Source organism: Myotis myotis, unplaced genomic scaffold, assembly GCF_014108235.1.
Source record: "Myotis myotis isolate mMyoMyo1 unplaced genomic scaffold, mMyoMyo1.p scaffold_m19_p_13, whole genome shotgun sequence".
Taxonomy (NCBI): Eukaryota; Metazoa; Chordata; class Mammalia; order Chiroptera; family Vespertilionidae; genus Myotis; species Myotis myotis.
This window is the reverse complement of record NW_023416317.1, coordinates 22,823,612-22,848,942: the sequence shown is the minus strand read 5'-3', so window position 1 is coordinate 22,848,942 and position 25,331 is coordinate 22,823,612. Positions and strand designations below refer to the sequence as shown.

Genomic DNA, 25,331 nt, shown 5'->3' with positions numbered 1-25,331 from the left:
TGGGTTTGTCTGATATTTCCTCATGATTAGCTTCCAGATATGCCTTTTCAGCCAGAACACTGCCTAGGCAATGCTGTCCTTCCCAGGACATTGAGCCTAGAGCACATGATGCCTAGGAGCCTCGCACTGGAGATGTTCATTTTGATTATCTAGCAAGGTATCGTTTAATTCCTCCACTGTATCCTTACCAATTTGTCTCCAACCTCAAAGACCATGTAAATATCCTGCTTCTCCACAAAGTTTTCCTAGACTTAGCATCCATTGATAACCCATGCCTGGTCCATCCTTTACTATGATGATTTCCAAATGAGGATTTTGCAACTCCAGCACTCTGACTGCATTTACCAGTGAGTCTTGGCACTCTAAACAGAGCTCTCCCTTCTCTCCATTGATTCATTGATTTATCTTTTTTTTTTTTTGATGTGTTCATGAATTCCTATTTTCCCTCAGTGGTTTATAATTCATTACTGTGTTTAATTATTTTGGTGGTTAAATCATCTCAGAATTGGCCAGTGGGAGCCCCTACAAGTTAGTGTTTGTGTCCTTGTGACAGGTCTCTCTCTCTCTCTCTCTCTCTCTCTCTCTCTCTCTCTCTCTCTCTCTCTGTGTGTGTGTGTGATACCTCCTTAACCTTCCAGCTAACAAGATGTTCCTCCTGGCTCACCATGAATCCAGCCTTGCAGTCAGCCATTTCTCTAAGGATCTATGGTTCCTGTTAGAGGAAAATTGCATTAGAGAGCAAGATCTTGGCCCCAGGTGACCACACACCTTTGCCAGGCCTTCTCCATATATAGGTAATGTGGGAGGATCAGAGCTGCTTCCCCCCCCGGCTCTGCATGGAACTTTGGCAGTCACAAGTGTGAAACACCCAGCCCACCATAGCAAGTACTCAAAAGAGATTGGCCTCAGGCATTATTTCATGCCACATCTCTTTTTAGCTAAATCTTTGTGCATACCTGTGATAATTTCCAGAGGAGTGAGCCTCCTGTGTCATGAAAAATTATGTGTTCTTTAAACATAGAAATGGATTATTTGTTGGTATGTGAGCACAGGGCTCTGCTGAGTTTTATGCAGGCCGGACACTTGTGCCTGTGTACTTGCTGTGGTCGCCAACCATCCTTCCTTACTCATCATGTACTTGGCCCCTAAAGGGTGTGAGTTTGCAATCCCAGGTCAAGACACTGCCTCCCTAGTCAACCAGTCCCAGGGGAGATTCGCTTTCTTGGCTGCAGCGTTCCACCTTTGCACCCCTGCTATAGTGGATCCTGCTGTTTCTGTGTGTTTCCTTTTGTTCAGTTATGGTCCCAAGGTTGTTGGCTGCCCTGAATTCATTTGAGACTCTGAGGTTGCTTCCCATCCTAGAGGTTCCCTAGTCCTCTCTGCCCTGAGTCTACGCTGTTGGTCAGGAAGCCATTAACATTCTCATCCAGATCACTGATCAGCATGTTGAAGTCCCCTTTAACAGAAACATGTGCTGTCAAAGATGCCCCTCTAGTTGACACTTCCAAATTCATTAGGTCATGCAAACACTGTGAATCCCTCTGCTATCCTGTGACCTGGTCCTCCTCTCTGCAACATTTCCTCAAAAGCATCAAGAGAGACCCCCACCCCCACCCCCCGCTCCCCACCTCAAACACACACACACACACACACACACACACACACACACACACACACTGTTCTTGTTTCTCTGCTTAGAGATCCCTGTGAGAGACAGCAGGAGGCAGGAATATTCCAGGCAGCAGTTGGGAGGATGAGGGGGTGACCTGAGGATGTCCAGGCCTTACCCCCCTCTTTCTTGGTTATAAGCTGCTCTCCTCCTCCATTGCTGAACTTCCCAGAAATCCCCAGGAAGGTCACTGCATCTCCCTGCAGCCTCTGGCCTCTCCTGCCTTCAGGCCCTCCCACAGTTCCTCAGATCCCAGACAACCACTGGGAGGTCATGTCACAGGGCCCTCCCTTCCCCTGGATGACCCCTAGAGAAACTAAGTGTTTCCAGGCCAGCACTACCCCCTTACCAACTCCCCTCTGTGGAGTTTGCAGCCTGAGGATGATTCTCCTTGACAGGGAAGACAAAAGCCAATCCTCAGGGGAACTGCTGCACTGTTTTCTCCCCTGGGGCCACCTGAGTCCTCTGTCCTAACCTTTGGCACAATGGCCAAATCATTTCCCACCTTCAGAGCAAGCCCTATATGGTGAAAGAGTACCTTAGATGTGAGATCAAATCCTGCTGCCTTGCTGTGTGGATAAGTGACTCAGCCCCTTATCCCTCAGTCTCTGCATCTGTACAAGGGGAATGAGAACATTGCCAGTGTGCTGGTTCCTCACCATTTGCCAATCCACCAGAGTAAACCACCACCCACCCACCCCCATCCCAGTTTGCCTGAGACTAACAGGATTCCTGGGATGCAAGATACGACAGGCCCTAGGAAGACCAGGATGGTTAGTCACCCTCTGGCCCTACCCAGATCCACTCTCCACCCTGCTCTGTGATGTGGGAGACTAACCCCCAGGGACTGTTCCTGTGAGCTCCTCTGCCCTCCAGCTTTAGCTTGGGTTCAGCCAATGGGAGGCATCAGCAGGAGATGGGAGGGCTGGAGGAGAGAAAGGGGGCGGTATTTCTTCCTTACTCCCTCTCTGCTTCCAGGCCTCTGCTATGGCTCCAGCTGTCACTGGGCTCCATTGACCCTATTTCTCCTTGTCCCTTCAAGTCTATGTGAGGTAGTAACCTTCCACCCAACTCTTAGCCCTTTGGGTGCCTTAACATCCCTTCCTGGACCCCATCCACTCCTTGCAAATATTGCCCGCATTCAAGTCTCTTATTTCTTTTTAAATTCATCTTTATTGTTGAAAGAATTACAGATGTCCCCTTTTCTTCCCCCATTGACCCCCTCCATCCTGCACCCACACCCTAAAGTCTCTCATGTGAGTCAACTGAGGTAAATGCTGCTGGGTATGTGGCAAGGATTCAATTATATACTGTGTCTGAAGGACCCAGCTCAGTGGCTGACACAAGATGAGTGCTCTGTAATCTTTTTACTGTTTACTCTTTTCATCGTGCTGATTTCTAGCTGTCACCTTTTTTTTTATCTGGGTGGAATAGAAAGTGTACTGGGTTTGTAGGTCCTGAATGTATGGCCTTGGGCAAATCCCTTCATCTCTCTGAGTTTCAGTTTCCTCATCCTGAAATGGAGTGAATAACAGTATCCTCTGCTGTTGACTGGTAGGTGTTTTGAATCTATGCTTGGTGTCATCTAAAGCTGTGATCAATGGTACAAGACCCTCCCTATGGCCTCCACTGGCCTGTGAGCAGGAGGACCATCATCTTTGCCCTCAAAGACTAGTAGTATATCTGGACGAGAAAGTGCTGCTTCTCTGTCCTTGTTTGTCCCCAGGTAAGCACTGGTGACAAAGTACAACAGTCAGAGGTTGTTTTCAAAGTTTCTCTCTTGGCCTCTGGCCCGGAAGCAGCTCCTTCACTCAACCTTTCCATCTGGCAGATCGAGAGGAGGATGCGAAATGTGGGTTTTTGCCAGCTTCCCAGTTAGTACAGCTTCTCATCTGCCAAATAGGGATGGCGCAGCACCTCCCAGGCACTCCCTTTGTGGGTTGAAACAGAATGTGAACAGCCATCATTGAGCTCTGCCAGTGTGTCTCCCAGGGGAGGTAGGAGAGAATGGGGGTGCAGGCCTTAACACTGGTTTAGAAAACACCCTTCTCAAAGTGAATTGCCCTGATGTGGCTGGTAGTGTAATGGTTAGCATAGTACACACTTAGAACCCTCAGATCCCTTCCAGCTTTGAGATTCAGAGGCTCTCGTGTCCCCTATTACAGTGCTCAAACGCCTGTTGCATTAATTTTTGTTAGGAGCACCCTGTCTTGTCTTTGATCATTTGGGTTGCAAGTTGTATAGCCTCAGTTTTGATGGTGGCATCTCTTTTTCCATCTTTTGTTTTGAACGTATTTGCCTTTATGTTGAAGTGCATTTCTTGTAGGCAGCACAGAGTTGTGTCTTGCTTTTTTACTAATCTGACAATCCCTGCCTTTTCACTGGGGCTGCTTAGACCACTTGCATCTATTGAGATCATAGATATGGTTAGCTTTAAATCTCTCATCTTGCTATTTGTCCCATCAGTTCTTTGTTTCCCTTTTTCTCTTTTTCTGCTGTCTTTTGAATTCATTGAACATCTTTATGACTCTATTTTATTTCCTTTGTTGATTTATTAGCTCTATTATTTTGTTCTTTTAGGATTTATAGATCTTTAACTTATCACAGTCTATCAAGTTACATAACATGTTACATATAGTATATCTTATAATAGTATACTTCCATTCCTCCCCCAGATCTTTTTATTAATATTGTCATATACTTTACTTTTGTGTATGTTGTAAGCACCACACTACTTCTTATTATTTTTGTATAAACAGTCAATATCTTTTTTAAAGTTTTGAATAATTTTTTAAAAATCTTCTATATTTGCCTATTTATTTTCCATTTCCAATGTTCTCCATTCCTTAAAAGGATCTGTATTCCCATTTGGTATTGTTTTCCTTCTGTCTGAAAGACTTCCTTTAGCATTTCCTATAGTACGACTGCTGGTGTTGAATTCTTTCAGATTTTGTGTGTCTGAACATGTCTTTATTTCGCCCTTGTTTTTGAAAGATATGTTTGCTGATAGTTTACAGCTATTTTTCTTTCTGTGTTTTAAAGATGTTGCTCCACTGTCTTCTCACGTATCTCATCACAATGAGAAATCCGTCATCATGTTTCTTTGTATCTTTTATTCTGGCTGCTTTTTAATATTTGTCTTTATCCCATGTTTTGAGAATTTTTACTTTGATGAAACTTGGTATAGTTTTCTTTATATTTTTTGTGCTTGGTGGGATTCTTTGGTTTCGTGTGTGTGTGTGTGTGTGTGTGTGTGTGTGTATGTTTATAGTTTTCATCCAATGTTAGAAATTTTTTAGCCATTATTTCTTCATATTTTTTTTTCTGCACTCCTTCCCCTTTCTTGTCTCCTAGGAGGACTATAGTGAACATATGTTAGGCCACTTAACATTGTCTCACAGCTCACTGATGTTCTGTTCAGTTTTTTATTCTCTCTTCTCATTTCTGTTGCTGTCTTCAAGTTCAGTAATCTTTCTTTCCACACTCTCTGATATTGATCTCATCTAGTGTCTTTTTCATTTCATGCATAGTAGTTTTAATCTCTAAAAGTTCAATCTGTATCTTTTTTTGTATCTTCTTTATCTCCACTTAACTTTTGGAACATGTGAATCCAGTTATAATAACTGTTATTGTGTCCTTATCTGCTCATTCTGACATCTGGATCAGTTCTGATTGACTGATCTTCTCATTATGATTGTAATTTCCTTCTTCTTTGCATGCCTGATAATTTTCATTGGATTCTAGACACTGCATTTTACCTTGTTGGGTGCTAGATATTTTAGATATTTTTGTGCTCCTATCAATATTCTTGAGCTTAACTGAGATGCAGGTAAGCTGCTTGGAAGCAGTTTGATCCTTTTGGGTCTGGCTTTGAATATTTGTGAGATGGGCCCAGAGCAGTGCTCAGTGTAGGGCTCATTATTCCCCGCTCCTGAGGCAAGACCCTTCCTTAACTCAGTGTCGCACAAATCCTGAGGTTTGCCAGTCTGGCTGGTGGCAACAGGCACTACTCCCAGCCCTGCCTGAGTGCCAGGCCTTGTTTCTTCTAATTCTTTGAATGGTTCTTTCCCAGAAGTTATTCCTGATCTCCCTGAGGTCTTAGGCATCTGGGCCCCTCTGCCTGAGTGAGCTTATTTCCTAGTTTCCTCACACATAGACCCTCTGCTGATCTCCAGAGATCTCTCTCTGCACTGCTCTCATCTCTCTGGTTCTCAGTCTTAGACTCTCAGCTCCATCTCTTCAATTCAGGGGGTTCACTAGGTTCCACCTGTTTTCCCTCCTGAGCAGTGAGTGGCCTGGAAACCTCTTAAGGCAGTAATAAGCTGAGGCAGTCACTGGGTTCACCTCATATTTTCCATCTCTCAGTTATCACTTACTGTCATTGTCGGATGTCTAGTTGCAAACAAATCATCGTTTTATATGTTTTGCCCATTTTTAATTATTTGCAGGCTTGAGGGTGAATTGGTCTTTGTTACTCCTCTTGGCTGGAAGTGGAAGACCACTGAGCAGTTTAAATCAGGAAAGCAATGAACCAGCTTTGTTTGTTGAACAATCCCTGTTTCTAGAAGTTATTCCTGATCTTCCTGGGGTCTTAGGCATCTAGGCCCCTCTGCCTGAGTGAGCTCATTTCCTAGTTTTCTCCAGCCCAGAAAGGTGGTGTTGGCATGAAGCCAGCCCTTGAGGACCAGCCCTGTACATTTCCCGGGAAGTGGCCCAGCCTCCCCTGCTGTCACCTCACATTCTTGTCTGCAGGTCCCTGGCACTCAGAAGCAGGGAGCGTTTGGGTGAGCAAAGCAACTTGTCACTGTATTGGCAAGAGTGAGGGAGTTGATGCCAGGAGAGCCCTCATGGGCCATGAGAAGAGGAATTAGGCTTTACACTGGAACAGCACCTCCACCTCAGACTCATCCACACCCTGACCCCCATGGGACTTTTAACCCCTTCCTAGAGGCTGGAGTTGTGGGAGGTCTCCCAGATGCTAAGTGGTATAATTTGTGTCTCTGAGCACTTGTGCAGGTTTGGGGGGCCCAGAGCAATGATTTGGGTGGCTCCAAAGGATCCTCTGCCTTTGCTCGTGTCCCCAGGAGGCCAGCAGGAAGATCTGGGAGTGACGCTAAAAGCCACCCCACAGCCTTCCTGCCAGCAGAAATCTCTTTGAGCTGAGGCCGGAGCAGCTCAGTGAAACACCCCCTGGGGACCATTTACAGAGGCAGGCCTTGCCTGGTCAGTGCAAAACTAGCAGGGATTGATGAGGAGAGCTGATGGGGGCGTGTGGGGGCATCCTCGTCAGGGAAGAGCAGGGCTTTGTGGCAGGATGCTTGTGGCTGCTGTGTTGTCACTGCATACAAAATGCTACCTAAGAGGAGCCAGTGGAATTTTCCACCAAGGCTAAATTATGGCAGACTGTGCTAGACAGCAGCCTCTGATTCTTGTCTGTCCCTGCGATGTCCAGTGCTCAGAACACTGGAGAAGGCAGAGGACACAGGAAAAATGGCACGGGGTGAAATGAAGAAGCTTCACTACTGGGCACACACCTAACAGCCAGAGTTAGTTGTGTTGTCTGGTGTCCTCAGATGTCATCTGTGGAGGGAAGGGAACTGCATGTGGCTTCCAGAGCTGCTTCCTGAGTACTTGACCTGCAACATTCCTAACCATTGAAATTCTAAATCAGAGCCTCCCAACTGGAGTGGGGGCTGGGGGGAGGGTCTTCAGGCTTACCCTGTGAATTTGTGTTTAATTTGTGTATATTACGTAATCTCGCCTACTGACTTAAACTGGAATTAGTTACCCAGATCCCCAAATTGGGTGGTCATGGGAAAACCTGAATTTCCAACTTCTCTTGAAAATTTAGAAGCGCAGGCATCCCTGAGCTGGGGAGTGGCCACTCTCCAAGCCCCAACAGTGCCCACAATTCCCTATTGCCTTCCACATACCAGGCCGGTGAGCACCCACTGATTCTTGTGGACACTCACCTTGTGATCCTGTGAGTATTGGAAGACCCTGTCCTCTGCTGTGTAGAGCCTGTCCTCCTCTAGTTTCCCACTCAAGGGGTCCCTGGAACTACATGGAAGGATCATCTCCCTTTTCATTTGTGACCATCTCATGCTGCTGTGTCTCCCTTACATACTCAACTCAAATCTCCCAGCCTCCTGCCAAGAGTCTTGGGTCCACATATAACAGGGCTTCCCGATCAACCTGCCCCTTGACAAAGTGACCTGAAGCTCATTCCTGGGAAAGTGGAGCAGTTTGTTTTGGCAAAAGGCAAAGCCTTACACCACAGGCATGACCTGCTCATGTGGCATTCTGGCTACTGAGGGGCTCACAGGGGAGGGACTTGGGGGACAGGTCCTTGTGGGTGACCTGGATAGTCTGAGATGGGGGGAGGGTGAAAAGATAATCATGTATTCTTCTTCCATGAAGAAAACAGTCCATCTCTCTGGAAGCAGGGGGCTGAGCCAAATGGCCTATGATTTGGAAGCTCCCAAAGGGATGCATTTTATATTTTCTTTATGTCACAGTGACCACAAAGACATGTTTCCTCAAGGCCACAGAAGAGAATGTTTGGGGGCTCTTTTTAGTATTGGGGAGCTTGTTCATTTGGTTGGGGTTTGGGCACTGGCCTGGAGCTTCTATAAGAGGCCATGGAAGGTACATTTCTTGAGGGGAGGAGAGGCTTGGGCCCCCCCCCCCACCCCCACCCCGGGGCTGTCTCCCGGGCTGAGTTGGATGGGGCCCTCGCAGGGTCACCTTGGGATACAGTGCTATGGCAGATATTAAAACTATGGAAACCAGGGTCTCACCATGCAGCCACTACCACCAGCTAACAGTGGGTTGGCTATAAGCAAGTCATAGGGCCTCAGCTGCCATGTGCACCTGGAAGGAGCATTTTGCCTGCAGGTAACAATACATAGCTAAAAGTACTAAAGTAATAAGCACCTAGTAGTGGAAGATCCCAGGTTGATTCAGTAAGGATTCAGGTGCCATCTCATTGTGTCAGGGAACCGTCACACTCAATGCCATCCAATAGTTCACCTACAACAAAAAATCATCTGCAGGCTGGATTCAACTTGTGGCTGCTGCCCATGCTCAGGAGGCCCAGAGAAGGATAGGATTTTCCTGAGATCACACAGCAAGATAGCGGCTGAGCCCAAATCTTCTGACCCAAGCAGGGACCTCCTGGGCCTGCTCCACATTAACTTCAAAGTCCATTCTCTCTCTAGATGTTGGACAGTATTTTAGCTTTGGGTTCAAACCACATAGGGTGAGAAATACAGCCCTCCAGAAATTTTTTCTGTAAGAAACAAACGGGGCAATTGACAGCAAGTTATGTTAAATCTTCTGGCACGGTCTGAAGAGTGGCCAGCAATCTTAATCCTGAAACTATGTTCGACATGGGGCTATTTCTGTCCTCTTGTTTAGAAGGCAGAGGACCCAATGCTTCCTCTTTAAGGGAGTCAGAGCCCATCATTCATGGAGTATGGAGCCCTGGGGTTTTGTCTGAGCTGCCTGGCCTCATGTAGGGCTAGGGGAGGAGGCAGTGGGGTACACTCTGTGTGATCTGTCCAGCTGTGTCCACAGCAGACCCTTGACAAAGACCTTGTCTCCCAAAGTCTGACCTCCAGGAGCAGGTCTCAGTAGGAGCTTGGGTAGCACTAATTAGAGGGGAGGCAGGGTGGTTAACAGCCCAGGCCTTGTTGCTGGATGGAACTGGGTTTGAATCTTGCTTCGTCACTTACCAGCTGTGTAAATTTGAGCAAGCCACTTCACCTCTCTGCGCCTCAGGAGTCTTCATCTATAAAATGGGTCAATAATACTTATGTGCAGAATTGGAATACAACTCTGTTCCTACTTAAAGTTCCTATAGGTAGGAAAGACAGACTTGTCACTCACCTGTTAACAGTGGTGTTAATTACAACAAATCAACATGTAGTTCACTGAATTAAGAAACTAAAAATTTGGGGACTGAAGGGTCCCAGGTTCAATTCCAGTCAAGGGCATGTGCCTTGGTTTCGGGCACATCCCCAGTGGGGGGTGTGCAGGAGGCAGCTGATTGATGTCTCTCTCTCATCGATGTTTCTAACTCTCTATCTCTCTCCCTTCCTCTCTGTAAAAAATCAATAAAATATATTTAAAAAAATATATATATATATATTTAAAAAAAAAGAAACAAAAAATTCGGGGTAGCAACAAAATTGGCAATTGCTTTCCCCTTCTGATTTATGCCTAGGTTAATTTTTTTTAATTTTAAAAATTATTTATATAGCATTTACTATGTGGAAAAATCTGTGCTAAGCAGTTTACAAATATTGACTCATTTAATCCTTACACCCATTCTCGGAGGCAGATACTATTTTACAAATTTACAGATGAGGAAACTGAGACCAGAGAGAGGAAGTTACTTGCTCCAGGAAATGAGACCAGGGAGAGGAAGTAACTTGCTCCAGTAACAAGCTGCAGGGCTGGGCTGCAAAACCAATCCATATGGCTTGGGGGCTGTTCAAGTAACCATTACTTCCTCCTTTGCTGCTTTATTCCTCTGAAACACTTTTTCCTATTTGGAATTGATCAACTGAAAGGAATAAACCATTCTTCTTCAACCTGAGGAAGTAGTTGAAAGACTGTGATGTTGGGAGATAAAAGACATAGATCAGATTTCCACCCTGCCTCCTGCCCAGCTGGGTGACACACGCCAAGAAAGTCCCCCCGCCCCTGAGCCTGTCTTTTCTCATCTCTAAACTGGGCTGATAGCCCCACCTACTCCTCAATTGGAGGGAAATGGACTTAGCCAATGGATGTGAAAGTGCTTTATGAAGCCTTAAATGCAGTCTTTGGGGCTTGGGGAAGTTAAATAGAATCATAACGCTGGTTTTCACTAAAAAAGTGTCCAGCACTTAAGGGTTGCTCTCCATTGTCTATGCGGGTCCAGAGGCTCACAGTGAAACCAGCAAGCAAAGAGCAACCCACACCCCTCGCCATGGCGAGTGATCATTCTGACCTTGGGCTTGTCCTATGACCCTCCCTGGACTCTCTGCTCCAGAGTTCAGGGGTATTTAACAATTGGCCACTGAGAAGCTCAGCCCTCCCTCAATGCACAGCATTAATACCCATGTGGGTTGTAAGAGGATTTCTGCCTTTGTGTTACTTGGCAATATTTTGTTTAAGTGAATTTATGCCCTGGATTAATATAGTTTGTGAGCTGAACTGCTTACTTGGCAAGCAGGGGGAAATGAACAGGATTTTAAGAAATCTGGTGTGAAATCAGTTTTTAGAATGAGGGTGTGCCTGGGGGGTGTGGAGCTGGGCTCAGGAAGAAGCACCCTTGTTTTCCATCCCTCCCGGGCCACTTCCCAATTGGGACACTCCACCTGCAACCAAAGCTCTCCCTCTCCTCTGGAAAATAACAGTGCCAACCACAGGGTGGTGGAGCAAGATGATGCACAGTCCCTGGTGTGTAACACTGCTCAGCTCCATGAGAGCAGACTCTGCACCCTCGATGGGCATGTGGCACATGGGAGGCCCTCAGGGAAACTGTGTGGAATCAACAAATGAATGGTAAATACAGTCATTTGTTGTTCTTCACAGATTCCATGTTACTTATTATATTCTTCTATTTGCTGAAATTTATTTGTAACCTCCAAATCCATACTCATGGTGCTTTCGCAGTCATTGTAAACATGTGCAGAGCAGTGAACATTTTGAGTCACCCAATGCACACGTTCCCAGCTGAGGCCAGACAAGGTGTCGTTCTGCTGTCTTATCTCAGCTCTCATATGTAAACAAGTACGCTGTTTTGCAGTCTACTTGGTGCCACTTTTCTTTTCTTATTTTTGCACTTTTTGTTGGTGATTTTGCTATTTAAAGTGACCCTATGCTGTCTAGTGTTCCGAAGCCAAGAAGGCTGTGATGTGTCTTATGGAGAAAATGAGTGTGTCAGATAAGCTTTTTTCAGGTATGAGTTATAGCACTGTTGACCATGAGTTCAATGTTAATGAGTCAACAATAGATATTAAATAAGGTGTCTTTGCACAGAAACATAGATAAAACAAAGTTATGTGTTGGTAAATTGATGAAAAGGCTGTGAATAGAGGTTTTCAGGAACCTAACCCTGTATTTACCCTAGGAACAAGATTTCAGTATTCACTAATTCAGTTTTGTAGACATGATTACTGCAAATAATAAAAATTAACTGGATAGCAATAGTTATATGATTATTATTTTTTTTTATTATTCAAAAGGGAGTCCATTAGTTGGAGCATCACCCCGTTCACCAAAGGGTTGGGTTCAATCCCCAGTCAGGAAGCATACAGGAGCCACCTGGTCAATAATGTTTCTTCTCTCTCTCTCTCTTCCTCTCTCTCTCACTCTCTCATTCTCCTTCTCCTCTCTCTAAAATAAATAACATGTCCTTGAGTGAGGATTAAACAAAAAAAGCTGTCAGGAAAGAGGTTGGAGTTTGGAGTTCTCTCATCTTGACCATGGTTGTGAGGATCACATATGATAATGTCTGTGAAAGGTGGTTGTAAACTGTGAAGTCAGTGGATGGGCATTGTAAATGGCATCACATTAACTATAGCATGGACAATACTATTCCAGGGAAGTTGTCCTGTGCCGAGGCCTCTGGGGAGGTCCTGCCTTGGTCCATGGGGCTGAGATTGAACTTTAGGGCCTTAAGAAACTACATTGAAAGAAACAGGGGAAGTCCTAGTGGACTCCACAGGCATCACTTCTCTGCATATGCCAAAACCTGGATGAGGACTGTTCCTGCCTACTGTCCACTCCATGTCCAGCACCCAGTCTGGGCCACCGTTGTCTCTTGCCTGGACAGTGGCATGACTGCCTCAGTGCTCTCAGCCTCTCCTCTGGGTTCTCTACATCCATTCTCCACATCACCGTGAATGGCCTCCTCACTCTTCCACTTTATGCCCTTTAATGCTTCCCATTTTTCCCAGGAAACAAACCCAAAGCCCTGCCTGTGATCCACAAGTCTCTGGGCAGCCAGGCCCCTGCTTATGTCTTCAGCTTCCCTAACACCATGCTGTCCCTCACTCTCTGCTGCAGCCATACTGGCTTCCTCTCAGAGCCTTGAACGTGCTGTGCTCCTCCTGCCACAGATCCTTTGTACTTGTTAAACCTGTTTTTGTAACCCAGTCCCCCCACCTCCACCGCTTTCATCTGATCACAGCCTGCACATCTTTCAGGTCTCAGCTCAAGTCACTTCCCTGATGACCCTGCCCAGGACAAAGTGGGCCCCTCACAGCCCCCACTCTACCCCACTTTCCCTTTTATTGAACCTGACACTTCATATTTATTTGAGTGACCATTTGGTAAATGACCATCTTCCCGTCCCTTCCCCCAAACTTTAAACTCTATGAGGTCAAACACTAGGGCTGCCTTAGCTCACCACTGAGTCCCCAGAGCAGAGGAGAGGGTCTGGCACATTGTAGGTGCTCAATAAACACAGTAGGTGAGCAAACATCCATGCCCATGCTGGCCACTGGGGAAAATCCTACTGGACAAGATCCAGGCTCTCCCTGGAGTTCACAAACGGAAGGACGATGAGCTGACATCTTTGGAGCCCCCCAACCATATACATGGATTATCTCCTTCAATTCTCTCAACTAGCCAATGAAGTGGAGAACTAATATGTCCCCTGCTTTGGAAGAAAATGATGATGCTTCTCAGAGAGACAGGGAGAACTGACCCAAGGTCACAAGCTAAGAAGGGGCAAGGACAAGATTTGTACTCAGGTCTGGCTGACTCAGGAGCCTGTGCTCTGACCCCTCCCTTGTCTTCTTACCTTTGGTTTGTCCACACCCTGTACATGACAGTTTCATGTGCAAAGAGATGCATTATTAGGGGACTGAGAACTTGACCTCACGTCACAGCCATTCAGATGTTTTCTCCTTTTTTTAAAGTATATTTGTATTGATTTCAGAGGGGCAGGGAGAGGGAGAGAGAGATAGAAACATCAATGATGAGAGAAAATCATTGATCAATTCCCTCTTGCAGCCTCCCCTCACCCCACCACCACCACTACCACCACTGGGGATTGAGCCTGCAACCCAGGCATGTGCCCTGATCAGGAATTGAACCATGACCTCCTGGTTCATAGGTCGACTATCAACCACTCAACCATACCAGCTGGGCTGTTTTCTCCTTTGTATACTCTGGGTCCAAAGGCAGAGCCTCTTGCTGATTCTGTTCTTGTTGGGGGGACTTGACTGACTGCCTTCAGTATATCACTTTGCAGAAGCCAAATCTGACAGACAGATTAAGTGCCTACAGTCAGCATTGGAGGTGCTTGGCGTGGCTTTGGCCTCTGGAAGGCATTGGAGGGCCACAGGATGCTGAGATAGTAGGACTCATTTGACTCAACCCCTTATTTTACACATGGGGAAACAGAAGTCCAGGAAAGGGAGGGAGTATAATTCATAACAGTAGCAAAATTACAGTTATGAAGTAGCAACAAAAATAATTTTATGGTTGCGGGTCACCACAACATGAGGAACTGTATTAAAAGGTCACGGCATTAGGAAGGTTGAGAACCACTAAGGTCAGAGAGTTTCAAAAACAAAATGAGAAGCAGAGGCTCTGGGATTTCTGGGCACTGTTGCTCACCTTTGCCTCAAGGCTTCGCTGGCAAAATGGAAACTGAGGAAAGTTTTCTCTACCAGTTCATTGTGGTACCTGAAATTTTTTTTAAATATATTTTATTGATTTTTTACAGAGAGGAAGGGAGAGAGATAGAGAGTTAGAAACATCTATGAGAGAGAAACATTGATCAGCTGCCTCCTGCACATCTCCTACTGGGGATATGCCCACAACCCAGGTACATGCCCTTGACCGGAATCGAACCTGGGACCCTTCAGTCCGCAGGCCGACGCTCTATCCACTGAGCCAAAGCAGTTTCGGCATGGTGGTACCTGAAATTTCACCATTAATTCCTTTGTCTTAGAGAAATTCTGCTAGTTCTCTAACAGAATGAAAATACTCTTGGATAGGTGAAGTGGGGAGAGAGATCCTAAATCATCAGTCAAACAATTTATTCATGTCTCCCCTCATTCCCTCTCTTTCCATCTATGTCTTCATCTATCCACTTAGCTGTCTCTCCAACCATCCTTATACCCATCCATCTACCTATCCATCCATCCACCCACCCATTCATCCATCCATCCATTCATCTACCTACCAACCCTTTCATCCATGCAGCCCTTTTACCAGATTCTCACTGAACACCAATTCTGTGGGATAAAACAATGAGTAGGTCTTAGTTTTGGCCTCTGCGGAGCCCCCAGTATCCTGGAAGCAGCAGAGCTATGAGGCCACATTTCCCCTGCACTGTGAGGACCACACGAAGGGAGGTGTTCACAGCTGGGCTTCATAAGCAGAAAGAATCTACTGACCCTCACCCTGAGTTCTTCATTCCAGCTCTTGCTGTGAGTGCTTGGGTAAGGCTGCTCCCCTTTGGACTCAGTGCACCCATCTGTGATGTGGGCAGATTGGACTAGACTCATGTTTCCCAGACGCCAGTCATTCATACACCTCCCTCCACACCTGTAGATTAGATCACCTGCTCTAAAAAGTACTTAATGTCTTTATTCAAATGAGCTCACTTTTTTTTTAACCTAAATAAATTTTAGAATGAAACCTTATTGCTACCATAATGGGAAAATATGGTAATAGCTGTTATAAATAAAAAGTAACTGTAAAAATAATTGTTGAAAAGGAAGCAAACTGTGAGGTGGCTAAATTCTAGGTAGACATTGCTTCCCACTAGTGTGATTAAATTCTAGGTAGACATTGCCTGTTCTTGGTTAGGAGAGAACTTAGCAAGTATTGGAGAGGTGGTCAAGTCACCTCAGACTCTCCCCTGGAGTGTTTTCCTGCAGTGTGCCTCAATATCATGGAGTGATGGTGGGGATGAGGGTCACCCCTGAAGGGTCTGAGTATAGATGCCACTCTTGCCCAGGAGAGGAAACATTGCCCTGGAGGAAGCTTCAGTTCACGTGCTGTCCCGGCCACTCCCTTCTGAGCCCTTTGCCTGTGCCCTGGGCCTGACCCCTCCTGAGAGGTCACACCTCTCCTGTAGGCCTCCCAGAAGGGTCAGGAAGCCGTGAGCCAGATTCTGTAACTCAAACTGGGTGGTATCTACTTCAAATCCTGCCTGAGGAGGGAAACCAATATGGAAATCTGAAGCCAGCCCATCGGTGCTTCGCAGGCATCAGGTGCAGCCCATCACTAGGAGAGGGCCCTGACCTTTTCCAGTTTTACCTTCAGCCACCAGACTTCTCCACCCAGTCTCTATCACCCCTCACCCAGGGTCCCTAAAGCCCATGACGGTATAGGGCCCCCAGGGTGTGGTCTTTCTGAATTTCCCTGTGGCATTATCAGGTCTGATCAGAAAACAATATGTCTCTTAGATATGCCAATGCCTGAAGTGTCTCACTAACTCTTCATGCCCCTGGAAGGCAGGTGATCTGGCAGATGGAGCCAGAAGGTCCAGGGTTTGGGTTACCTTGTGTTCTGATGGCTCCCCACACGTCCTCACCTCCGGGTTTGGGGGTTGCTGAGCCTGCTGTAGCAACATTAACATCAAGGGTATTATTTACTTGAAAAAATGTTCCATTTGGACTCAGATTTCAGAAGGATATTTGAAATACTAAAGCTGCTGCCAAATCTGTTGAGGACAGAGAAAAGGCCTTGGCTCCAGGTGGGGCCCATGGTAGGGAGGGGTGGTCTTTGCAGCCCCCAGACCCCACTCCCAGCTCTGAACAGCCAAATCAGAAAAGCCCAGAGGGGGGAAAGGTCAAAAACACAGCTTTGGGTTTGCCTTAGAAAGTGCTTTTCCTCTCCAGGTAATAGGTATATTCTCTCATGCAGTTCTTGCAATTCTGACCTTCCTTCCTCCCTCCCTTCCGTCCTTCCGTCCTTCCTTCCTTCCTTCCTTCCTTCCTTCCTTCCTCCTTCCTTCCTTCCTTCCTTCCTTCCTCCAGGCTGGTGTTCAACTAACTAGCATGGTCAGGAGAGCCCTGTGGGTTATTTATAGCTTTTGGCCCTCTAGGTACATGCCATGGCCATACTACTTGTCAAATATTTTAAATCTCCTGTATTCAAAAACATTTATTGAGCACACACTGTCAAGCCCTGGGACACCTCAGTGTCCAGACATGGTCCCTTCCTCAAATGCTTGTGGTCCACTGCAGAAGGAGATGTGCCCCCGACTGCAGTGCAAGGATTGTTGTGGTGGAGATCCAGACATGGTGGCTGCTGTGGGAGCCGGAGGAGGGTGCCTTCACATCTTGGCCAGAAATGAAGCAGATATTTTGGAAAAGTTACCCAGAGAGTGAAATTCCACACTCCCAACTTTTATTAAATCCCCTATTGACCGAGCAGGAAGGTACCTGAGAGATCTTTGAAACTAGTATTCCCTCCCAAAGTGGGTTCTGAGGAATGCTAATTTTGTGGTGTGTCAATAGACATTACTCAAAAAAAATGTTCCAAGGTCAAGGTAGTTTGGGAAATGCTGAGTCAAGCAAAAAATCTAAGCTGGTTTCTATGCTGCAGGACTTCTCAGAGCCTTGATCTATTTAGTTATTGCTTTCTTAAATCTACAAGGAAGGCGATGGCTCCAGCATGAAACACGGTGCCGTGTTTTCAGGAGCCTCTCAAAAGACTAGTGCTCCCTGGTGTCACCTGGGAAACTCTAATCTAGTTCAACTCCCCTGTTCACAGATAAAGGAAACTGAGGCCAAGAGAGTGGCTGGCACTTGCCCAATGTTTTACAGGGAGCAGGGGGCCAAGCGAGGACTAAAACCCAGGCCTCCTTCCCTTCAAAAAGGCTCTTTAGGGTGTGTGGTTTGGGCTTTGAGTGCTAGTGGCACATGAGAAGAGTGGGATCCGTGTGGGCTGAAGCAGTCCTGGAAGGATTCCTGGAGGAGGTAGGATATAAGCTGGAAAGTCCAGGGCCCCTAGTTGCCATTGACTCATGATTTTATTGTCTAAACAGTAGTACCACTGCGAATCAGATATACACTCACCGATGCCCAGTTTGCCTGGAAAGGACTTCAGGCTGGGCAAGGCTTCCCACCAGAGAGAGATTAGTCCCTGAACTCCCAAAGGATGCAAGCACTTGCAAGTGCGTTTTCCAGGTCCTCTCTTCCTGGAAGCCTTGCCTGACTGCACTGCAACCTCTAAGTCAAAACGATCTCTCACCCAAAGTCTTACCCTGGGTGTCATTTTCTTGTGAGTTTTGTTTTTAGCCGGTGTGAGAGCAGAGCTGGTGGTTTAGTCTTCTTTGTGACAGTTCATGTTTATCAGGAATTCACTGCGTGCCGGTGAATTCAGCGTTTCCCCTTCTCATTTACCTTCTCCACTCCGTCGCTGTTTCTAACCCCATTTTATGGAGGAGCAAACTGAGGCTCAAGAGGAGAAGTGACTTGCTTGAGAACATGGACCAGTAAATGGTGCAGAGACTCGAACCCAGGCCTTCGTGTCTCTTTAAGTGTCTGGCTTGTGAAATTGGACAGAACTGAGTCATGGATAACCTCACAAGCATCCTGCTCTCCCTGGGGTAGTGATCTGAAGCCTGGTCTCTCCTGTGTCTACAAGGCAGGAGTTGGGGCCCCTGCCCGGCAGCCATGCTCCACGCTCAGCACTGTCTCCGCTTGTTGACGGTAAGAGGATCCAGGGTGTGTGCCCTTCTACACCTGCAATGTAGAAGGGTACGAATCATAGTCTGACAGCTGGCATGGCCCCCAGGCTCCCATACCCACTGCCCCTGTGTCCGACTTGCCCAAGATCTTTAGGAGTCCTGATTTCACTCTACCTCATGTCGCTCCAGAACTTTCCATGCTGGGGGCCCGGCAGTTTTTCCACCAATTACCCCCATCTCAACCCCTCACCTTTATTTATGGACAGAAAACTTGGACCCAGGGTTCACAGCTGTTGTCTGTGTGGATGAAATTTAACAGTGGTGACACCCAAGAAGCAGCCTGCCTTGGTTTAGGCCAGGGGCTGGGGTCTTCTTTCTTCCATAATTAAAAATTCACCAGTGAAGACAGATTGCTCATCAATCTTTCATCCCAACAGTTCCCTCTGGGGAAGAAAGGGGCACCAGCCTCACTGCCCACAGCCCAGGACCTTGCTCATGTGTGTGAGTTCAGGGCCTTGTGTGTAGAGCAGGCAGGCCCAGCCAACCCGGGAAGGCCCCTTGAATATCACAGGGCACTGGATGTGACAGGTGGCCAATGCTGAGCTTTCTGCCTCCCATAACCTGCGACGTCAGGAAGAGGCCCACACACCAAGGGTCAGAAAGTGTGTGTGTGGAGCAAAACAGTCAGGAGGCGTTTGAATAGCCACATGGCTAGTCTTATCCGATTGAAACTAGGGGAGATGCACTCTTAAAGCTGCTAAGAGAGTAGATCTTAAATGTTCTCACCACAAAAAAGAAATGGTAATGCTGTGATGTGATGGAGGTGTTATCATTACTAAGTATATCAGATCAATACAGTTTACACCTTAAACGTACACAATGTTATATGTCAGTTGTACCTCAATAAAACTGAAGAAATATATACACTCCATGTTTTAGCCAAGTGGGAAAAGTTAATACAAACAAGCGAACGGTGGGATAAGGTGTTTGAGGACCTCAGCACAGGGCCAGCCTTGTCGGCAACGCTAGTTATTAATGTTGATGGTGTTGACTCTGCCTCAGAACTCACCAACTGTGCTGGTCTAAGGATGTTAGGTAACTTCTCAGGGGCTGAATTTGCTAATGGGTAACACGGGAATCTTAACAGTGCCTGCCTCAGGAAGTTGGGGTGAGGTGTGAATGAACTGGGGATCCCTTGATGTTGTAAAATCGAGTAAGCCCAGCCTAACATCAGTCGCCTGACACAGCCAGGCCCTCATGTGTCCTGGGCCAGGAGGAAGGAACAGCCTGGCAGACAAAGCACTGGCTCTGTCTGCTTGCGTGGCCTGTGCAAGCCCCACCCATTTCCTGGCCTCAGTTTTCCCGTCTGACCAAAGCAGGTACCAGAGCAGATGATTTCCTGGGTCACTTCCGACTCTGGGTTCCACGAAACCCTGCACGTGGTTGCCTCTTGTCAGGCTTGTGCTTTTCCCAGAAGAGATTTGGGGAGGGGAGCCCTCCGCTGGCCACTTTATGCGTCCTGTGACAGCTGTGTCAGCCTCGTGCCGGCAGCTATGCTCCCGGACCTCTGGGAACCTGGGCTGGGCTGTCTTTCCCAGAATGGAACAGCCTGCCTCCCCAGTGAGAGGAATTTGAAGGGTGTCTAGTGGAAGAGAACAGGCAGAGGCAGTGAGGGGGACTCAGGACCTGGGCTAAGCTCCAAATGCTGGGGGCAAGGGCAGGGGTAGGCACTGAGGGATATGGCAGAAACCTGGAGTTCAGGCCAGGTGAGCAGGACAGAGGCTCAGCACCAACTAATAGTCCTTGGCGTAGAACTGAGCTCCTGACACTTGCAGGGACCTGGTTAGCCTTGCCTTGGGGTCTGAGGCTCCTGTGGGTGAACAGAAACAGGACCACTGTGCTAGACATCTGCCATTTGCCCCTTGAGACTCACTCTCCACCCTTTCACCCCACCTGTGCTCCAGGGAGGTGTCTTGTATGCATCAGTGCCCCGCTCCCTCTCTGGCTTCCTGTTGACTTTGACCAATGTGGAGCTCTGGCAGGATATAGAGCAGTGATGGTGAACTTTGTGAGCTCGGCGTGTCAGCATTTTGAAAAACCCTAACGTAACTCTGGTGCCGTGTCACATATAGAAATTTTTTGATATTCGCAACCATAGTAAAACAAAGATTTATATTTTTGATATTTATTTTATATATTTAAATGCCATTTAACAAAGAAAAATCAACCAAAAAAATGAGTTCACGTGTCACCTCTGACAAGCGTGTCATAGGTTCGCCATCACTGATATAGAATGAGAGGGAGAAACGTTAGGGTATTTAGTCTCTCAGCTCGCTCTCTCCCTCAGAGTCACCTTGAGTTGGCTGCATGCCTTGACCACAGGTAACAACTCTGTCGGGGTCTCTTCCACGCAGCCCTCTCTGTGCCTGGGTCTGGAAATCATTCTCTCCTCCCACCCCCTTCCAGACTAGAGGTGGTAGCAAAGGAACCCTCACTTCTCCTCTCCTGCCCATGCCTTTGTCAAGATGTCGTTTATTAAACCCTCAGGACTCTGATTCATCTCCACAGCTGCAGAGCAGGAATGTTGGAAAGGGATCCTGGAGAGGGGGCAGCCGGGCTCCCCTTCTAAACTTTGTCTGGAGTCTGCCCCAATCTTCTTTCCCTTGATTTCTCCAAGGGACGGTCCTGGCATTCTTCCTCCGGACTTCTCAGTTTATGTGTCTGGAGCAGGAAAAGGGAAGGGAGGGGTGGGAGCCCAGGCAAACCCAAAAGGTGAACATGCTGGGCTTCCAAGTCAAAGGCAGACACCAGAGCAGGGGCTGAACTCCAGGTAGGGGGCAGAGGGAGATGGCAGACAGGTTGGGATAGAGGAGCATTTGTGGGCCTATAGGGGTAGCCCATGTGGATCCAGCCCTGCTGGCACTCAGCCCAGAGGTGCAGCTCTCCCCAAGGGATTCAGAAAGTGAGACTAATACATGAAATCCCTTGGTTTCTAAATACTGGGATCAGTTCAAATATTAAAATTTTAACCAAATATTAAATTTGAAACAGCCAGATCTGGATCCCTGGCCACCAGTTTGTGACCTGTAAAATACAAGCCCCTCTGATGGGCCTTTCTGATCTCTTTGCTTGTAGGTTTCCCACACCTGGAGCCAGACTGAGAGCAGCCCAGGAGACAGGTGAGTGTTTGAGCAAGACCCTTGGTTCACCTGGGGGGACTCGGGATCCCTACCCACAGCTGTGTGCACGCTTCAGCGCCGTTAGTAGCCCCAGAGCTGTTAGTGGTTTGCAAACCACCTGTCTGTACAGTCAACCACCCCCTATCTTCCCACCCCTGCTGCTCTGACCACCTTTCCAATACTGGAACTCTCAGCAGCCACTCCCAAAAACCTGTGGGCCTGCAGGTATTAGGGAGGAAGAGGGAAGCTCCAAGCTGATTGGAAGCTGCAGTTTGGATATATTTCCTGCATATATGACTTCTCCCCTTTCCAGTCCCCACAGAGCCTGGGTGTTGCCATCTTTACTTCGGTGTGATATTCTACCAAATAGAGGTGTACTTGGATTAGTAAATGTCCTTTTGAGATAAAGAGCAATGTTTCTGGGCGGACTGGCTCTCATATCAATCATTCATCCTTTAGTATCTTTTAACACCATCATGGAAGTTTTGTTTGTTTGGGGAGAGGGTACTTGAGAAGGAGGAGTAATGTGCCCAGGGCCTGAGCCCAGCCTGGGAGCCTGAAGAGGCCTATCCCCTGGGAGCTTAATGACTGTGAGTCCATCCATTTACAAATGAGCATTTGGGGACACAGCCCCCCTTGCCTGGGGCACTGCCTGGGAGTTCTGCCAGTGGCCCCGGGGCTCCTACTTCCCCAGCAACATCTAAGAAATTGTCCTTCACGGTGTGTGCTTGTGTGGACCTGGCTTCATTCCTAGGTGGAATAAGCTTGCTCCTGTGTTTGATAGAATAGAGCCTTCCCCACCCAGTGCCCCTCCCCATGACCTGTCATAGCACCCAAATTGCCACCATCTGTGTCATTCCTTAGGAGCAGATGAGAACGCTTTAAAAGCTTCCATCAAAATGTCATCTGTAGGTTAGTAGTGGTTATTTCTAAGTTATGAGAATATGAGCAATTTCGGTTTTCTGTTTTCCAAGTTGGTTTTCTGTTTTCCAAGTTTTATGTAATAAGTATGTGTTACTTTATCCCCCAACCCCCACCCCCAAATGCTACCTGGAGTGGTCCAGCAACCCATGGGCACCCATGTCCATTGTAGAAATTGTCTGACCAGAATAGCCCCAGCAGAGAGCAGGGTTTGGGGAACTGGGACATGGAACAGGTAACTTTTGATGGAGAAGTAAAAGGTGATACTAGGGAAGGAATAAAGATCTATCAAAAGTGAATGTGGCCTCCTCCTCTGATTTTTCTGTGGTCATGAGCTAAAGAGACAAATTATTTTCTGAAAATAATGTGGACTTGGTTTGTCCCTTTGTTAAACTGCTCAGAATATAATTGTTTCTCCCTCTCCACACTCTGCTTCTCCAAGAGCGGGGCCCTATCTACTCTGCATTTCCAGGGCTCAGCAAGGTGGTAATTGTATGGGAACTTATATTTGCTGAGAGCCTGTCCCATGATAGGCACAGAGCTAAGGATGTGATGGGAATCTCTTACTTCAGTTCATCCTGAGAACAAGACAGAATACTTCTCCCCATTCTGCAGGTAAGGAGACTGAGGCTCAGAGAAGTGAAGCAATTTGCCCAAGGTCACAACTGGTGAGAGGCTGGATAGGAACCCATGTCCATCTGACTTCAAAGACCTAATTTTTTTCCACCACATGCCTGTGAAAGCAACGTCACTTTTTTAAAAGGTTGGAAAACACAGATAACCATTGATTCGCAGTTTTACGTCGTTGCCACAGGGTTTTATTCCTATTTTTATCTATCTATGCTTGCTCTGACATGCTACTACATTCTTCTCTAGGCTGTCACACCTCTGTGGCTTTTCTCAAACAGTCAGTGCGTCAGTGAGAATTTGTGAACCAGATGAGCAGGCGGAGGGGCAGTCAGGTGGGCCTTGTTAGCTCATGTGCCTGTGAGGCACACACCAGCCCTGCCTCCTCCAGCCCTGCACACCCAGTGCCTCATGTTGCCAGTGAGATCAGAAGGTGGAACAGGACATCTGGGCTGGATCTGGGAGCCATCCTGGAGTCGTCCTGTCCCCACAGACCCTGTCCTAGGGTAGTGTGGTGTAATGGTTAAACTCTTGGTGGTAGAGCCAGGCAAAACTGAATTTCAGTCCTGACTGTTTCATTCCCAAACTGGATGGAGCCTTGGACAAGTGAGTGACAGTACTTCTCTGTGCCTCAGTTTCCCAGTCTGTAAAATGCATACCCAGTCCATCGAGTGTTGTGATTATAGCCAGACCACCTCCTTCCCTTTCCTTTCTAAGTAACCAGGCTCTAAGCTGAAGGGCAACTTTATCATAGCCAGGGATGGATATCACTTTCTGGCGTTGACGATAGCCATATAACGTAGGTTTTCTTTGTTCTTCCATTTGCATTTTTTTTTAAAGATGTCTAAAATTACTACATAGATTCTAGGGAGCTTTTAATATGTGTGATTAGAAGTTGTTACACCCCCAAGGTGGCATAACTTTATAGAACATTTTAGGAATTTAAAAAATTTTTCTCTTTCAAAATGTGAGTAATCAGTAATTCCACTTTTAGTGACTATGCCCTGAGGAAATAGCCCAAGACACATACTGAGATTTACCTACAGAGATGTTTATGGAAGCATTGTTTTTATCAGTGAAAAACAGGGAACACCCTGAGTGCAATAGCAGGGATTGGGGATGCCCTCATGGCACATGTAGATAGTGGAAGGTTCTAGGCAGCCATTGTATATGATGGTTGAGATGAATTTTTAATAACGTAGGGGGAAATATTCAGATTCCAGTGCTAAGTGAAAAGGCAAATTGCCAAAACTAATCCTAACTGCATTTTTAAAAATAGATAGAAAGGAACATAAGTAAGCAAAGTAGAAAAAGCAGAGAGAGAATGAGAGGGTGGGGAAGTGTGGGAGGGTAGCAGGTAAGTTATTTTCTTCTTTGTGCTTTTCTGCATTTTCTATATCCCACAGTGGGATGTTCACTGTGTATATTATTATCACAAAGAGTAGTTATAGTTAAGAAAAATTCTCTGCCCCCACCATATGCGTGTATGTGTGCCAGTCAGCAATATATAGTGGCATTTTCCACTCAAAAGAGTTCTTTTTCTCAAAACGTTTTTTATCCAAAGCCAATGCCAATGTCATGTGGTCTTCCTTCCCTAGAACTGTCTTTGGGGTCTGTATTAGTTTGCTAAGGCTGCCATAACAAAATACCACGGACTGTGTGGCTTGGGCGATAGGAATTTATTTCCTCACAGTTCTGGAAGCTAGAAGGCCAAGATCAAGATGTTGGCAAGTGTGGTTTCTTCGGAGGCCCTTCTCCTTGGCCTGTAGATGGCCACTTTCTCCCAGTGTCCTCACCTGTTCTTCCCCGGTCCTTGTTGTCTATGCCCTGATCTTTCCTTCTTACAGGACCATCAGTCATATTGGATCAGGGCCACCCTAGTGACCTCATTTTACCTTAATCACCTCGTTAGAGACTGTCTCCAAATACGGTCACATTCTGGGCTGCTGGAGTTAGGGCTTCAACAAATGAATTTTGGGGTCACAACTCGGCTCAATAGGGGCAGCCTGCCTACTTCTGGTGACTGTGGCTATCTATTTTGCAGAGTGCTGAGCTTGAAGCTTGAGTAGGAGCAGGGGAATGTAGATGAAGAAGACATTGTCCCTGCCTAGAGGTCCCCAGGGGAGTATAATGCAGACTCCTAATGCAAGGAGTATACCCGCCTCTCTCCAGCAGGACCCAGAGCAAAAGTATAACCCTTCCTAGCTGAGCCCATCCATCACCAATTGGCTGCTGAAGGTTAGAGCAAAAGAGTTCAGTCCACAAAAATTAATTTTACTAAGAA

At 46.9% G+C, this 25,331-nt stretch overlaps 1 protein-coding gene across 4 annotated transcripts in view; it reads left to right on the top strand.

Moving 5' to 3' along the window:
- Positions 1-25,331, top strand: part of ATP2B2 (ATPase plasma membrane Ca2+ transporting 2) — a 367,475-nt gene that overhangs the window by 54,225 nt on the left and 287,919 nt on the right. For all 4 annotated transcript variants that reach the window (XM_036332176.1, XM_036332183.1, XM_036332171.1 and 1 more), the window contains exon 2: positions 21,456-21,499. The gene's annotated coding sequence lies outside the window, so the exon portion shown is untranslated. The remainder of the gene's footprint in view (positions 1-21,455; positions 21,500-25,331) is intronic.